Source organism: Typopeltis vanoorti, chromosome 10 (genome assembly GCF_054136105.1).
Source record: "Typopeltis vanoorti isolate ZY-2024b chromosome 10, IOZ_Tvanoo_1.0, whole genome shotgun sequence".
Lineage (NCBI taxonomy): Eukaryota > Metazoa > Arthropoda > Arachnida > Uropygi > Thelyphonidae > Typopeltis > Typopeltis vanoorti.
In genome coordinates, this window is record NC_143558.1 from 69,256,852 (window position 1) to 69,272,809 (window position 15,958).

Below are 15,958 nucleotides of genomic sequence, written 5' to 3' on the forward strand. Positions count from 1 at the left end.
TCTGTTTTATTTTTTGCCTGTTAAATGATAGGTGGACTGATACATGCTGTCTTTGTGTGTTACTGAAGTCCAGTAACAATAATATATGAGGTGTGGCTATTAAATAACAAGACTGGTTGCAAAAATGTGGTTTATTATTACAGTTGTACAACTTAACTCTCTTATCAACATACTTCCCTCTATCTATACACCATTGCATACGAATTTTCCATTTTGGAAGCAGTGCTGCAAGTCATCAGGTGTTATCTGCATCAGTAACGCTGCTGTTTTCTCCTTTACCTCATCCACTGACTGAAAATGGATTTGATTTGATTTAAAAGTCGCATTGAGCTAAGTCTGGCGAGTAAGGTGGATGGTGGTCAGTTCTCTACTTCTCCATTCTCTCAGTCAGTGATGAGGTAAAAGAGAGGAACATTTTTGTTACTCGCCTCTGGATCCTCTCCTCCACTTTCTCATTCCCAAGAAACACAGGTGATCAGATATAAGTAAGTATTATACTAGAAAATAAATTATATTCTCGTTTTAATCTTTATCCTAAGTCATTACCTTATCTAAGTGTAAGCAAACAGTTTGTGTGTAAAATATCTTCACTACTACTCTACTTGTGTAATAGAAGCTTTTAACTTTACATCAATTGTTTGGTATTCCATAATGCAAAACCTTTCATACTTGTATATTGCTATGCATTATGGGAAGGGGCACTACCTAGACTAGTTTCAACCTTTATTGAAGTCTCATCTGTGGGGACCAGCTCCAGACAGATAACAAGGTTGGTCACTTTCCTCAGGACCTACCACTTTTTCACTCCCCCCCTCCCCCCATATTTTTCATTATGGATATCATATGCTATCCATAATGAAGAAATTCTATAAGAATATGGCTTTGCTTCTTAAATACATTAACTATGCAGAATAGAGATGGTATAATTTCAGTGATAACTTCAGAATGATAATTCTTTTAATGGATATGTAGCTAAGCTTCACGAAATAATGATTTGTAAATTCATTATTATCATTATGAATTATATATTTTTTTTAATTATATTAAAATTTACAAAATATTGGAAACCATCACCATTCTTATTTAAATTTTTAAATAAGAATGGTGATGGTTTCCATCATTTAAAGAACAAGTGGTGAATGATAAAAATCAATAATGCTAATAATTATAATTTAATATTATAATATTTAAAAAAATAATAACAGTAATTGCATCCTCTGATTGGAAAAGGCCTAAGTTCAAATATCGTTGTGATGGAAGGAATCTTAATATGTTTTTTTTTTTTTTTTTTTCAATTGAAGGTGAGAAAAACCCCGAAACTCAGGTTTTTCATCCTGCATACAGACAAAAAATGCTAATGGTGGCGGTGGTGTATATAATGATAGTAGTGACTGTTCAGAGTAGTTGATAGATTAAGTGGTGGAGATGGAGAATTGTAGAGTAGGTGTCCTCCCTCGATGAGTCTTTGGACTCCTTGGAAGAGGTGTCATATAATAATAATGACCTTACACAAATATGGAGTATGCATGACACATGTAATGGACAAATCTGTTCTTTAAAAATAAAATTAATTGTACTTTTCTCACAATATAATTTCATTATCAAAATAAACCAGTAATTATAAACACAAATTAAAATTGGCACAATCTAATTAAATACTGTAGTGCAGCTATATATCTTATTCTTCCAATGCCTTTACTATATTACCATTGCTCACCTACTTAAGGAGTATTGTCCTAAACTTATTTTCATAACTCGTAACATGAATTGGTTTAGTGGTGAGTCAGAAGTCAGACTGGATCATGTGACTGAGTGCATCATGAAAAGTGAGTATGGTTCATATTGAGTTCTACTTACTTTCTTGTTGTCCTGAATTTTATTATTCAAATTAAGTGGATATTGAATCCAACATTATTTCAAAGCGGAATAGAAAAACTACAGGAGTTTCATGCTGAATATAGAAACTATAAAAGTTCCTGCTGATCCAAGCATAAACAAACCTTTCATGACAGGGGCAACTCGTAGTAAAGGTGGAGTAAGCTCTGATCACTATCCTTAGTATTTCCCATAATGTAAAACATATCTCCTGGTGAACATGTATGATGTTATACATTATGAGGGGGGGTCACTACCCAGACCGGTTTCAATCTTTTTTTTTTTTTTTTTTTTCTTTTTTTTTTTTTTTGAGGTCTCGTCACTGGGAACTAGACCAGTAAATACTCAGGTTGAAGTGATGCAGAACTTATACTTGACCATACAAGTTGCTAAAAAAGGGTGTCACATCACAAAAAGCACCAAGAATTACTGAAAAAGATTGAGCCAAAAGGCTTCACTTCGGCGATGCAAAATTATTCAAATTAAGTGGATACTGAATCCAACATTATTTAAAACCGAATAGAGAAACTACAAGAGTTTCATGCCGAATATAGAAACTATAAAAGTTTCTGCGGATCCAAGCATGAGCAAACCTTTCATGACAGGGGCGACTCGTAGTAAAGGTGGAGTAAGATCTGATCACTATCCGTAGTATTTCCCATAATGTAAAGCACATCTCCTAGCGGACATGTATGATGTTATACATTATTGAGGGGGGACGCTACCCAGACCGGTTTCGACCTTTTTTGAGGTCTCATCAGTGGAAACCAGACCTGTAATACTCAGATTGAAGTGATGCAGAACTTATTCTTTACCATACGAGGTGCTAAAAAAGGTGTTACATCACAAAAGGTACCAAGAATTACTGAAAAAGACAGCTAAAAGGTTTCACTTTGGCGATCCAAACATGTCCACTAGGAGATGTGTTTTACATTATGGGAAATATTATAGTATTACCTTAGTGTAGAAATACTAAGGGTAGTGATCAGATCTTACTCCACCTTTACTACGGTTGCCCCTGTCATGAAAGGTTTGCTTACACTTGGATCAGCCAAAACTTTTGTAGTTTCTATATTTGGCATGAAACTCTTGTAGTTTCTCTATTTGGCTTTGAAATAATGTTGGATTCAATATCCACTTAATTTGAATAATTTTGCAACGCTGATGTGAAGCCTTTTGGCTCAATCTTTTTCAGTAATTCTTGGTGCCTTTTGTGATGCGACACCTTTTTTTAGCAACTCGTATGGTAAAGTATAAGTTCTGCATTACTTCAACCTGAGTATTTACTGGTCTGGCTCCCACTGACAAGACCTCAAAAAAGGTCAAAACTGGTCTGGGTAGTGACACCCACCCACCCTCATAATGTATAACATCATACTTGTCCGCTAGGAGATGTGTTTTACATTATGGGAAATACTAAGGATAGTGATCAGAGCTTACTCCACCTTTACTATGAGTTGCCCCTGTCATGAAAGGTTTGCTTACACTTGGATCTGCCAAAACTCTTGTGGTTTCTCTATTTGGCTTTGAAATAATGTTTGCTTCAATATCCACTTAATTTGAATAATTTTGCATCGCCAAAATGAAGCCTTTTGGCTCTCTTTTTCAGTAATGAATTTTATTATTTATCTTACCTGTTAAATTATTGTTCATGGATAATTAATATAAATATACCCTTCATTATAAACAATAAATGAAAGAAAACTCAAACTGAGCTGTTTTGTGGCATACATTTTAAACCCACATTAAAGGAAAACATATTTCTGTATAATTATGTGTAACATATAGTGAGAATTAAAGAATGTATTACTTTATTTTGTTCAACATAATGTTTAGTTTTTTTTTAACATCACCTATAACAGTATTTATATAAATTAGATCACTACCTTCTGTAAGCACAATTTTGTTGTGGCTTTAAGTTGTATTTCTGGAGCCTTGGTTATAGTTCTTATGTTCAACTATTTTGATGTTGACTCTCCTGTCTCTTTGGCCATAGTCGGATAGTTTAAAACTAATGGGACCATATAAACACTAGGCGTGGCTAGTCTTTGGTGGATCGGATAAGGGATGCTAATATTTTTGGATGGTCTGTAAGTGGTTGGAGGATTGTTTTTTTTTTTAGTTGAGTTTCAGATATGCCTTGGACATAAGGAGGGTGTGAGCAGAGGAGTAGGTTCTTTGCATGGAGAGTGAGTGGGTGTAGACACATTGAATCAGTTTAAAGCACGGTTGGATGAGCTTTGTGTGCAATAGTGTGTACTTCCCACGATGAGACTCTGACTCCATGGAGGTCAAATGTCAATAATAATATGGAATGATTATAGCTTTGGTGCAGTCTCTGTTCTGGAGAGGTGAGAGGGTGTGTGTGTGGTTTGGGGTTTTAATATTTTTTGGATATAATGGAAATTGTAGCAATTTGGTAAGATGGTTTTGTGAATGTGGCTAATTCTTTGGAAATGGCACTGTGATCTGAACTAATTAATTTAGTCCTGCTATAAAGGTTTAATAATCTGGTACTGTGGAGGGGTGTGGATATGTTTGTATATGAATGTATCTACCAGTGGTGTGTGTGTGTGTGTGTGTGTGTGTGTGTGTGTGTGTATACACACACACATAAACTGGTAGATACCCTGTGTGTGTATTTTCTGTGAATAGAGGTTGCACGAAATTGCCCAAAAATTGGAAAGCTCCCATTTTGCATACCAGCCAAGGATGCCCAATTTAGTCCACTAGGAGGCACTATTTAGGACTTTATAAAGACATACTCATTTTACATGCTTCAGCCTCATAATATTGGGAGTATTAAATTAAATTTATTTTAATTAATGTGTAAGTCTAAATTTAATTTCCTTAACCATGTGGAGGTCATGCTGATCTGACAGATACAAACAAATTATGTTGGAGGTTTAATGGATTTTTTACAACACTCAAAAAGAATTAAAATAGAATTTAATACTTCCTATATTTCGTCCTAGTCACTAGGACATCTACGGGGATTACAAAGACAATTAATGTAACATGCACACAAAAACTTACAATACTAAGCCCAACCACGTGGGTGACAATAAAGTCCTATCTAGGTGGAGTGCCCTCTAAGGGCAGTTGTAGGTGGCCTGGAATGTAAGGTGGGACCTCTGGTGATGACCGTTTCCCAAATCTTCGGAAGCTTAATACAACCGTATTTGTTAAGATTTGGTTGGTTTTTGAGAGCTGCTGCTGCTTCTAAGAAAAGTCTCTCTTTCTTGAATTTGCTGTGGTGGAGCATGGTGGTTTTCTTCCGTGATACTCTGTGGGTAGTGTCCAAAACATGGTCAGCCAAGCCTGAATGGCCATAATTGTGTTTAACGATGTACGACTTGTGTTCCTCTAGGCAGATGGATGCTGATCTGCCTGTCTGTCCAAAGTACACAAGCTTACAGGAACAGGGTACTTTGTAAACTCCGGGCAGAGAGAGAGAGGAGGGAGCTGATCTTTTGTAGAACGGATAAGGGTAGCCAGTTTGCGGTAGGGCTTATATGCTGTGTGTAGGTTATACTTTTTTAGTATCTTGGCTATTTTTTCCGAAGTGCCACGGATGTAGGGTATGGTGATGGCATTTTTAAATTCTTGTTGACGAGAGGGATGGGGAATGGGGGAGGAATTGATTATTTTTTTGATGCTGTGTTCGCTGTAGCCATTGGAGAGGAAAGTTCTGTGTATGTGGTTAAGCTCAGTAGTGAGGGCGGTTCCACTGGAACAAAGATTGTGTGCTCTCTTGGTAAGGGTTTTAATGATGCCATATTGTTGTGAGGGGTGGTGGTGGGAGAGTTTGTGAATGTATCTGCCTGTGTGTGTGGGTTTTCTGTATACAGTGAAGGCAAGTGTATCATTAGGCAGGCGCGTGACTAAGGTGTCTAGGAAGGGTAAACAATTGTTCTTTTCCTTTTCCATAGTAAACTGGATTCTTGGATGTAGGCTATTGAGATGACCAAGGAAGGAATCTAATGTGTCTGGGCCATGAGGCCAAATAGAGAACACATCATCTACATATCTTAGCCAGATAGAAGGTTTGAGTGGGGCTGAGTCTATGGCTCGTTTTTCGAAATCTTTTTATGTAGATGATGTGTAGATTTTAAAGATATGTAGATGATGTGTTCTCTATTTGGCCTCATGGCCCAGACACATTAGATTCCTTCCTTGGTCATCTCAATAGCCTACATCCAAGAATCCAGTTTACTATGGAAAAGGAAAAGAACAATTGTTTACCCTTCCTAGACACCTTAGTCACGCGCCTGCCTAATGATACACTTGCCTTCACTGTATACAGAAAACCCACACACACAGGCAGATACATTCACAAACTCTCCCACCACCACCCCTCACAACAATATGGCATCATTAAAACCCTTACCAAGAGAGCACACAATCTTTGTTCCAGTGGAACCGCCCTCACTACTGAGCTTAACCACATACACAGAACTTTCCTCTCCAATGGCTACAGCGAACACAGCATCAAAAAAATAATCAATTCCTCCCCCATTCCCCATCCCTCTCGTCAACAAGAATTTAAAAATGCCATCACCATACCCTACATCCGTGGCACTTCGGAAAAAATAGCCAAGATACTAAAAAAGTATAACCTACACACAGCATATAAGCCCTATCGCAAACTGGCTACCCTTATCCGTTCTACAAAAGATCAGCTCCCTCCTCTCTCTCTGCCTGGAGTTTACAAAGTACCCTGTTCCTGTAAGCTTGCGTACTTTGGACAGACAGGCAGATCAGCATCCATCCGCCTAGAGGAACACAAGTCGTACATCGTTAAACACAATTATGGCCATTCAGGCTTGGCTGACCATGTTTTGGACACTACCCACAGAGTATCATGGAAGAAAACCACCATGCTCCACCACAGCAAATTCAAGAAAGAGAGACTTTTCTTAGAAGCAGCAGCAGCTCTCAAAAACCAACCAAATCTTAACAAATACGGTTGTATTAAGCTTCCGAAGATTTGGGAAACGGTCATCGCCAGAGGTCCCACCTTACATTCCAGGCCACCTACAACTGCCCTTAGAGGGCGCTCCACCTAGATAGGACTTTATTGTCACCCACGTGGTTGGGCTTAGTATTGTAAGTTTTTGTGTGCATGTTACATTAATTGTCTTTGTAATCCCCGTAGATGTCCTAGTGACTAGGACGAAATATAGGAAGTAGTAAATTCTATTTTAATTCTTTTTGAGTGTTGTAAAAAATCCATTAAACCTCCAACATAATGTCCTCACAGCACTTAAGCCTCTACACAAGAACAAACAAATTGTTTAATATAAATATTCTTACACATATCCAATGTATAGCTTGGAGGTCATGACTAGCTGCGCATGCATATATTATGAGTGATATTCTGCACTGTTTATGCGGTCAGTTTTGGTTTAACACATGTTATCTAAAGGTGTATGATATTTCATAGTAAATTGTATCTGAGAGATACGACATCCGACAGTGTAGTATTGGTTTTTTTTTTTTTTTTTTACTGTTGAAAATGGCTGGAAAAGTATATTGATTGGATAATCCATCAGATGTTGAAGAGATTCAGCGATTTTGGTACTTGAGTCTGATAATGAGAGTCGAATGTGAAAGTGATATTTGATAGTAAATTGTATCTAAGAGATACCGCGAACTCAGATGTCAGTATAGTATTAGTTTAGTTGTTGTTTTTTTTTCCTTTGTTTCTTTGCTCAGTAATTTCTAGATTGTAACTGAAAATAAATAAACCACATATTATAGTTGCACTGTTTAAGTTTTATCGCATTTTAGCATGTACTAGTAATGAATGTATCTCTCAGATACACGTGACCTATGCTGCAATTTTTTTGCCCGTGACCTCTGCAGGGTTAAAAATACATTTATAAATAGCCAGTGTGTAAGCCTTACCACCAGATGGTGGCAAGGCCTACTAATGGGGTGAGTGCACCATGAGAGGGTGAGGATTGGTCCATGTTAGTTCTCTGCACTCCTTTTAAAGCAATATGGAGATCTCTTCCCAGTTATCTGGCTTTTACCCTTAAGCAACCTCTTTTCAATTTTAAGGATCTGTTAAAAGTGATAATTACACAATTCCTGGTATGTACCTTCAAAAGGTGTAATAATCATACATTATTATGATAGTATTACGTGATTAAATTTACATTATTAGTAGCCTCCAGTCAACAATTTTCTTCCGTGTTAATCTATTTTTTGTCAGAACTCTACTGATATCAGATCTTACATTTCACTCAAGGGAGCTGCTAACTGAATCATTTCAGCTGGACTTTAGTTTTCCTTTGGATCTTTTTCCTGTTAACCTTTTCCCTCTTATTCTATTTTAGTGACCACATACCATCCTAGATTAGCTCTGATCACTTATTCTTGGATACTAACAATTTCGGGTCCCTTTCCTGATATAATTCTGTCATTGAGTCATTCCCCTAAGTTTTCTATTTTTCTCAAAACTGTTTCATTTCTGGCCATTTTACGGTTGTTGATCAACTTATTCGATTCTAATAACTATCAGATCCAGAGTTTAAAATCAAATTAAACACTGCATATTGCTAGTTTAGTATTTTGCTGATTTAATATGGATCATTTTCCATACGTGTTTTGCTTATTCTGTTTCCAGTTTAATTTACCATCATCATTAAGAGTTGTCTGAATAGTGAAATATTTTACTTGTTCTATAGTACATTGAGAATGCACTTTGTTTTTGATGTTCCTGTCCATTTTCATAGTTTTATCTTTTAGTGCAGATTTTCATGCCAAATTTCTTAATAAGTTGTTTAATTTAATTAAGGAAATAGCATGATCTGCAGTTCAATATTTCAGACTTGGATATCAGGTTTAATCCACTTTCTTTCATAATGTGATCCATATAGACAATAAACGAGTGAAGATAGGGGTGCACTCTTGTCTAACCCTAATTTTAAACCAAGCCATCTGTTAAGGATCTTCTGTATTTTATTTCCTTCAATTCTAGCTTAGGACCTACCATTTCCTCCTTGCATATTAGGCTTGTTGGTCTGTCATGGCAAGTAACTTGTCTTCTTTGAAAATTAATTAATGCTCATAATAGTGTGGTTAGTCATACCTGCGTAGTGTTATGCCTGTCAGTTGCATATGTTTTTCTGGATAGTTTCATGTTTTGAAAGAGTAAAATCTAAGTTTCTAGTAGTGCCATCTCTGCTAGATCATCTAACTCACCCTCACTTGAAAAGCCCTGACAAAACTTCTTTCCATCCAAAGGGTGTCATCAAAACCATCTTAAATACATATTACTTATTACTCCATGTAACTGTGGCATTTTCAACAACTTTTCTCTTCACATCTCATATGCCTTTTCCAGGTCTTTATGTTCCAATAATTTCTCATTTACCTGACTATCCTAAAGTGAAAATCTGATCCTGATAAATCCAATTTGTCCTAAATCATGCTTGTTCTTTCTCAGGTTGCTCTTACACTATTTGTATTTGCCACTTCTCAACTATGCTTGCAATAATTTTATCTGAAACACTCGGTTGGGAAATTCTTCTGTAATTCTCACGTTGTTTTATTTCTCTTTTTATAGATTGGTACTAGGAGAGCTCTAATCAAAACTGATTTCCAATCTTCTGGAGGTCAATTTCTGACTAGTCCTGAATTATGCAGTGTAGCTACTGTAAAACTTATACCTCCATATTTGAGCATGTACATATTTCTAATGGCTTTTTCTGTACCAAATATTGCTATGCATTCACAGATGGATTCCTCCTGAATGTTTACTATTACTGTTTTTTCATTGCTTAATTCATGTAACATTACTTCATACATCCAGAATATTTTTTATCTTCAGTTTTTATGTCACCTTTATTATCTCTAATTCTTTTTATAGTGCTTTTTCCTCCATTTCTAAGATTTTCATTATCCTCCAGGACATTTTGCTACCTTTCTGATAATTTATTTATTCTTACCAAAATCTTGTTACTTTGTTTAGCTAGAGTGGAGACCAACGGATGGAGGAAGACCAAGAAGTAGGTGGAGGAATGAACTGGAACAAGTTGCAGGAGTGAGGTGGATGGGAGACGCACCTTCGTCCAGCAGGGGACAGAACCAAAAGGTTGAAGAAGATGCATGGCATTCTTTATTTTTGCCTGTATTCACACCTACTGGCTTAGCTACCTGGATCTTTTTGAGATAATTTTTTCTTTGTCAGAGAGTGCAAAGTTCAGTTCTTGATTTTTCAAATTCCATCATCTCCCCCCCCCCCCCCCCCCAATAAAATTTTTATATTTACACTTCACCTTAGAAAGCTGCTAATTGCATGTGTTCTTAAATCAGTTTGCTGTATGAATAATCCAAGTTTTTCTGGGAATAAAAATTATGCTGCCTTTCTATGAAACTGGCCAACTCGCCTTTGAATGAAATACCTTATAAGGATTCCTTGCATCCAGATAGGATTTAAATCCTGATCAGATATGAGAAGGAAGAGTAGAAATTACATGTGGTTATCCATCTTGGCACCATTATGGTGCCAAATGGTATGAAGGCAGAAATAGCTTAATGGAAGATCATCATATAGTAGCTTCCAGAATTCCCACTTAAATCTACTGGTCACAAGAAATTTTTGCTGTCCCATTGTATGAGTTGTGGTGAAAGGTGTGTGTATAGTCTCTCTACAGTTGAGAGAACTGTAGCTCGCAGAGTGCCAAGAAGAGTCAATTCATGTTGAAGGGGAGAAAGGATTAAGGGATTCTTCACCAACACACAAAATCATGTGCTTTCCAACTGTTATACAAGCAAAATCGTTACATTTTAAAAATTGGAATGCTCATAAAAGAAAAGATAATTTTCTGACCTGTAATAATAAACAAAATCATCTCACAAGATGGATGGATTACCCTATTATCGGAATGGATTCGCCTTCTTTTGAAGTGTTGAAGGTTCTTTCATCTGTGGTCGAACTAAGGAGTGGAAAGAAGGAAAAATAATACCACTCCACAAGCATGGTTCTAAAACAGAAGTCTTCAACTATAGGCCAATCTGTATAACTGCGATTGTGGTCAAGGTGCTGGAGAGATTGGTAAGGAATAGATTACAGAATTGGGTTGATGGACATAGCATTCTTTATGATGGTCAGCATGGATTTGTAAAGGAAAGGTCTTGTTTTAGTAATTTACTTGCATTTTATTATAAGGTGATAAGTATGTTAGATAAGGGAGAATCATATACAGTGATATTCTTAGACTTTGCCAAGGCATTTGATAGATTACCACATGATAAGTTGGTTTACAAGCTGCAGAGGATGGAAATAAATAGTATATTGGTAAGATGAATCAGAGATTTGCTCTCTGAAGGATACCAGCAGGTTGTGTATGATGGAGCAGTGTCTCAAAAAAAAAAAGGGGGTAACCAGTGGGGTGCCCCATGGTTCTGTTCTTGTGCCCCTGCTGTTTAACTTGTTTGTAAACGATATATCATGTGGAGACTGACTGGGGATCTTCAGTTATTTGCTGATGATGCAAAGTTGGGAAGAATTATAAGTAGCACTGCTGATGCTGAATCCCTTTCAGAAAGATTTGAATAGACTTTTTACTTTGATAAAAGAGTGGTGTTGTAGTTTTAATATCAATAAGTGTAAGGTGTTGCATTTTGGATTGCAGAAATATAAGGCTGTGTACTATATCGATGGTGCTGTACTGCAGGGCAGGAAGTGGATGAGATTAGAGATTTAGTAGTGATGGTTGACAGTAGATTGAAGTTTAGAGAGTACATTGCTAGTGTTGCAAAGGCTGCAAATCGTAGTGCTGCTATGATAAGAAGTACTCTGACATGCAAGGATAAGGAAGTGGTGGTGGTGGTGGCACTGATCAGACCACACTTGGACTATTGTGCTCAGATCTGGTCACCTGGTTTTCAATGTGATGTGGAGACATTGGAGAGGGTCCAGAGACAAGTGACTAAGATAATAGTTTGGAATGCTGGCTATGGAGAGAAGTTGAAGAAATGTGGATTGCTGAGTTTGATGGATAGGAGGAAGAGAGGTGATATGATTGAGACATTTAAATTAGTGAGGCAATTTTATCAGATTAATCCAGAGGGGATTATAAAAAGAGTAGAAGGTGAGAGGAAAAGATCCAGGGGTCATTCCTGACAGTTATGTAAAAGTGTGGTGAAGAAGGGTGTGAGGAGTAGCTTTTTTTACATAGAGAATTGTCAAGGAATGGAATGCATTACCAGAATGTGTTGTTAACAAAGACTGTTAAGGAATTTAAGATTTATATGATAAATATGTTGTCAATTGAATGAACCTCCCATGATGAGTCTGTCGACTCCATGGAGGGTGTAATAATAATAATTATGTGTGTGTGTGTGTGTGTGCCTCCATTTCAATTTAAGCAGCAAAGGGAACATAATTGATAGAATTTAAAATAGCAGTTCAAATTATGTGCAGTAATTTGTAAGATCTGGCATGTTTCTCTTTAATTTTGCCACTAGTTTATTATTCCCCCCCTCCCAGTTATCCAGAATACTGGTAACTGCAAACCAGTTACCAGTATTCTTGCAAAAAAAAAAAAAGTGTGTTCACTCCACTGTCTTATCTATCAAAGTATATTACAACTGAGCTTTGGAGAGGAATTAGGTAAACAGATGTCTGTTCTGAATTTTATCTATGCATTTCATAAAATTGAGTTTCTCCCCATTTGAAATATATAGAATCAGACCGCTACTAGAGTCTAATTTCCTTTACTCATTTTTATTTAACGACCTCATCAGTGACTTACAAATTGTTTACCTTTCATGTCACTTTGATATCTACTACTTAGCTAATAAAGTTTTTGAAGTTAAATGGTTTATTGAACTTAGCTTTATAATAGGCTATATTAAAAAAATGTGCTTCAAGTGTCTAAATATTTTAAAATTCACTTTTTTTTTTTGGAAAATAGCTAGAGGTGTGCATTGCCCAGATGATTTTTGCTAAAGTCTATGTCACAGCATTTTTGGTAAAAATTGAATTTCTCATGAAATGCAAAATGTCTCCAATTTAAAATGGTCTCAGAAAGCTATGACCTGTTGGTTGGAGAGCAGGTGTGCTATCCACTTGGCCAACCAGACTGGCTCATTGAATTCCTTGAGCCATTTGTCTTGGAAAGCACATTGTTTTTAGTTGATAGCATAACTATTTTCTCCGGTGTTTTAATACTTTCTGGTTCCTTACCCTCATCTTCAGCTTTGGACTGTTTCATAAAACAAAAAAGTGCAATTTACATTTCCTTTCATTTGTCATTCATATTGAAGGCTGAAGTTATATAATGGTTATGTAGCTTCAGCTATATGATAAATTATCCATAAAAAATAATTCAATAGAAAAGACAAATAATAAATTTTATAAAAATACTGAAGATAGTCACTGGCAATGGAGCCAGACCATCTTTTCATGTCATATCAATAATATGACCCGAATGGTCTCTGGCTCATCTTTGCAAGATAATTGTTTCTTAAATAGCACTATTAATAAAAGCCATTTCATTATGTAAAATGTTCAGGTATATAATTACCACAAGCTAATTCATGTTGTGAATTGTGAAAATATGCTTATGCTAATACATTACAAATGTATACCTACTTTAGGATTAAAAGGGTGTTGGGAAAATAAGAATATAAATTTATCTTATTTTGTATTACAGTTGGCAGTAAAACAGGCAAAAACCAGTCTCCTTAAACTTTAAGAAGACTTGATTCCTAAATATGTATACATGTATATGCTAAATTTTGGTCATAGATAAATATATATTTGTTTAATGGGTATCTCTGATCTTTGTAAGAATAGTGATAACTTGTAACTTATACAAAATAAAATGTTTAAGAACATTTAACTATTTATTTATTTCAAAATTAATCTGTGGATGCAGAGAGATATAGTACTGCCTGTTGTCATCGGTTGGAATTACTTCATATTTCAGAAACAGCAGCAAGGCATATCTTTGAGATCTTCATGCAAATTAACTTTTGGCAGAGGTCTATAAAAGAATTAGCTTATTAAATTTGGATGAGGCCTAAGTTATCAAAAGAAGAACTCTAATAAGTGCTCACTTATTACATCACTAATTACATTATTACAGTCACCATGTGTGGTGCTGTGCTGACTATGCATCATATCACTGATGATTGTCCCATACACTCCTTTCCTGGAGGCCTCAGGAACTTGCATTTATTCCACATTGCCATCGGCTGGTTAACTGAACTGTCAGTCTGTATATAGTTTTGCTCAATAATTTCTTATATTTTCCCCATATGCTAAATAAATAAAAGCTTAAATTAATTATATAAGATATTATCTTCTGGTTAAGAATAGAACTTCTTACATTTATTAGAAGCTAAAATGAAAAAAAAAAAAAATTCAAATTCTGCAAAGAAAATGAGGCAGTACATTTTGAATGCATTTAGAACAATGCTGAAAATTTACTCACTACTTGTCTCTGATAACTTGCCCATGGCAAGTGGATTTTTGGAGCTCTGTCCTATAGAAAAGGAAAATTTGGATGCCTGAGTTACCAAGAAAAGAGCTGACATCTGAGGAAAGCTGAAGATTGTTGAGAGGGTAATGAGGATTATCTGATGTTCTGGTGAGTAATATATAATTTACATCTGGACATTGCTAATAGCAATATCTTGACATTTCATAGCTCTTGGCATGTTACTGCTTTTTTAGTGGAATTCAAAAAAAGAAAATTCAATTGGGATTTCATAATCTAGACAAAACACTATTTTCATAAATTAGCATATAACAAGATGAAAAAATATGGTCATCAGTTTGTCAAACTGTAATAGTTGGCAAAACTAGCAATATCTTGGCATGTTACTGCTTGTTTAGTGGAATTCAAAAAAAGGAAATTCAATTGGGATTTCATAATCTAGACAAAACACTATTTTCATAAATTAGCATATAACAAGATGAAAAAATATGGTCATCAATTTGTCAAACTGTAATAGTTGGCAAAACTATTTGCCAACTGTTCAAGTTTGACAAATAGTTGGTTGTGCATAACACTATTAATAAGTTATTGACTAACGCTAAAACATAAAATCTTGATTTGGTCCCTAATAATTGTGAAATAAAATATACTCAAGCATTAACCTCTTTTGGACTAAGCTATTTTGGTATTTCCTGTTAATAATGGTAAAGAAATTCATTTATTACATGTTAAAAAAAACAAATATCTAAAATAGTTCCTTAAAAGTATAGTGAGCCATTTTAATGAAATTATCACATTTTGAAAAAATGATGGTGATGAATCTCTAAAAATTCCCATTTTTTGCCTCTTCCTCATGACTTTTCTTTAAAAATAATCTATAAGTAAACTATATCTGTAAAAAAGACTAAAAGTTCATGCTTTTGCTCCAAGACTGTATGGTCTTCCTATATTGCATTAAGAAAATGTGCTGTTAAGACCTACTGTGAACTGCATAGGATCTCCTACGTATAAAGTCTCAAAATACCTATCTAATCTAATGGGATTCAGTGGAACAAAACAAAATGTTACACAAAAGTAACATTTCATTTTACACAAATATTTCCTTCTGGAAAGATTAATGAAACATATGTTTACTGGAAATTCTGTTTCCTTCATAAAAAAAATTCAATAGATTTTAAGCATAAAATTTCGGGATTATTCTTGTAACACAGATCTTCTAGTAAGTTTGTAATCTCACTCTTTACAAATATCCCTCTGACATACACAATTGAATTGCTTCATAAAGACTCCTCCTGATATTGTAAAATTATTTGACTTTTTCATTAATTCAGGATACTTTAGATGCAAGAACAAATTGTATAAACAGATAGAGGGAATAGCTATGAGGTATCCTTTCCCTAACTGTAGCTAATTATTTTATGGAACATTTCGAACAACATATTCTGGGTGTTTTTTCACCTACACCATTAATTTGGTACTGATACGTTGATGATGTGTTTGCTGTATGGAACTCCTCCTTGTCCAGTCTTTATGAATTTCTTGAAAAAAATTCATTCAATAAACCCAAGAATCAAATTTACCCTGGAAGTAGAATATAATATTTGCCTTCCTTTTCTGGTTGT

At 35.4% G+C, this 15,958-nt stretch overlaps 1 protein-coding gene across 4 annotated transcripts in view; it reads left to right on the forward strand.

The window, feature by feature from the left end:
• LOC150102490 (G patch domain-containing protein 2) overlaps window positions 1-15,958 on the forward strand; it is a 193,287-nt gene that overhangs the window by 29,509 nt on the left and 147,820 nt on the right. The gene's annotated exons all lie outside the window — the stretch shown is intronic.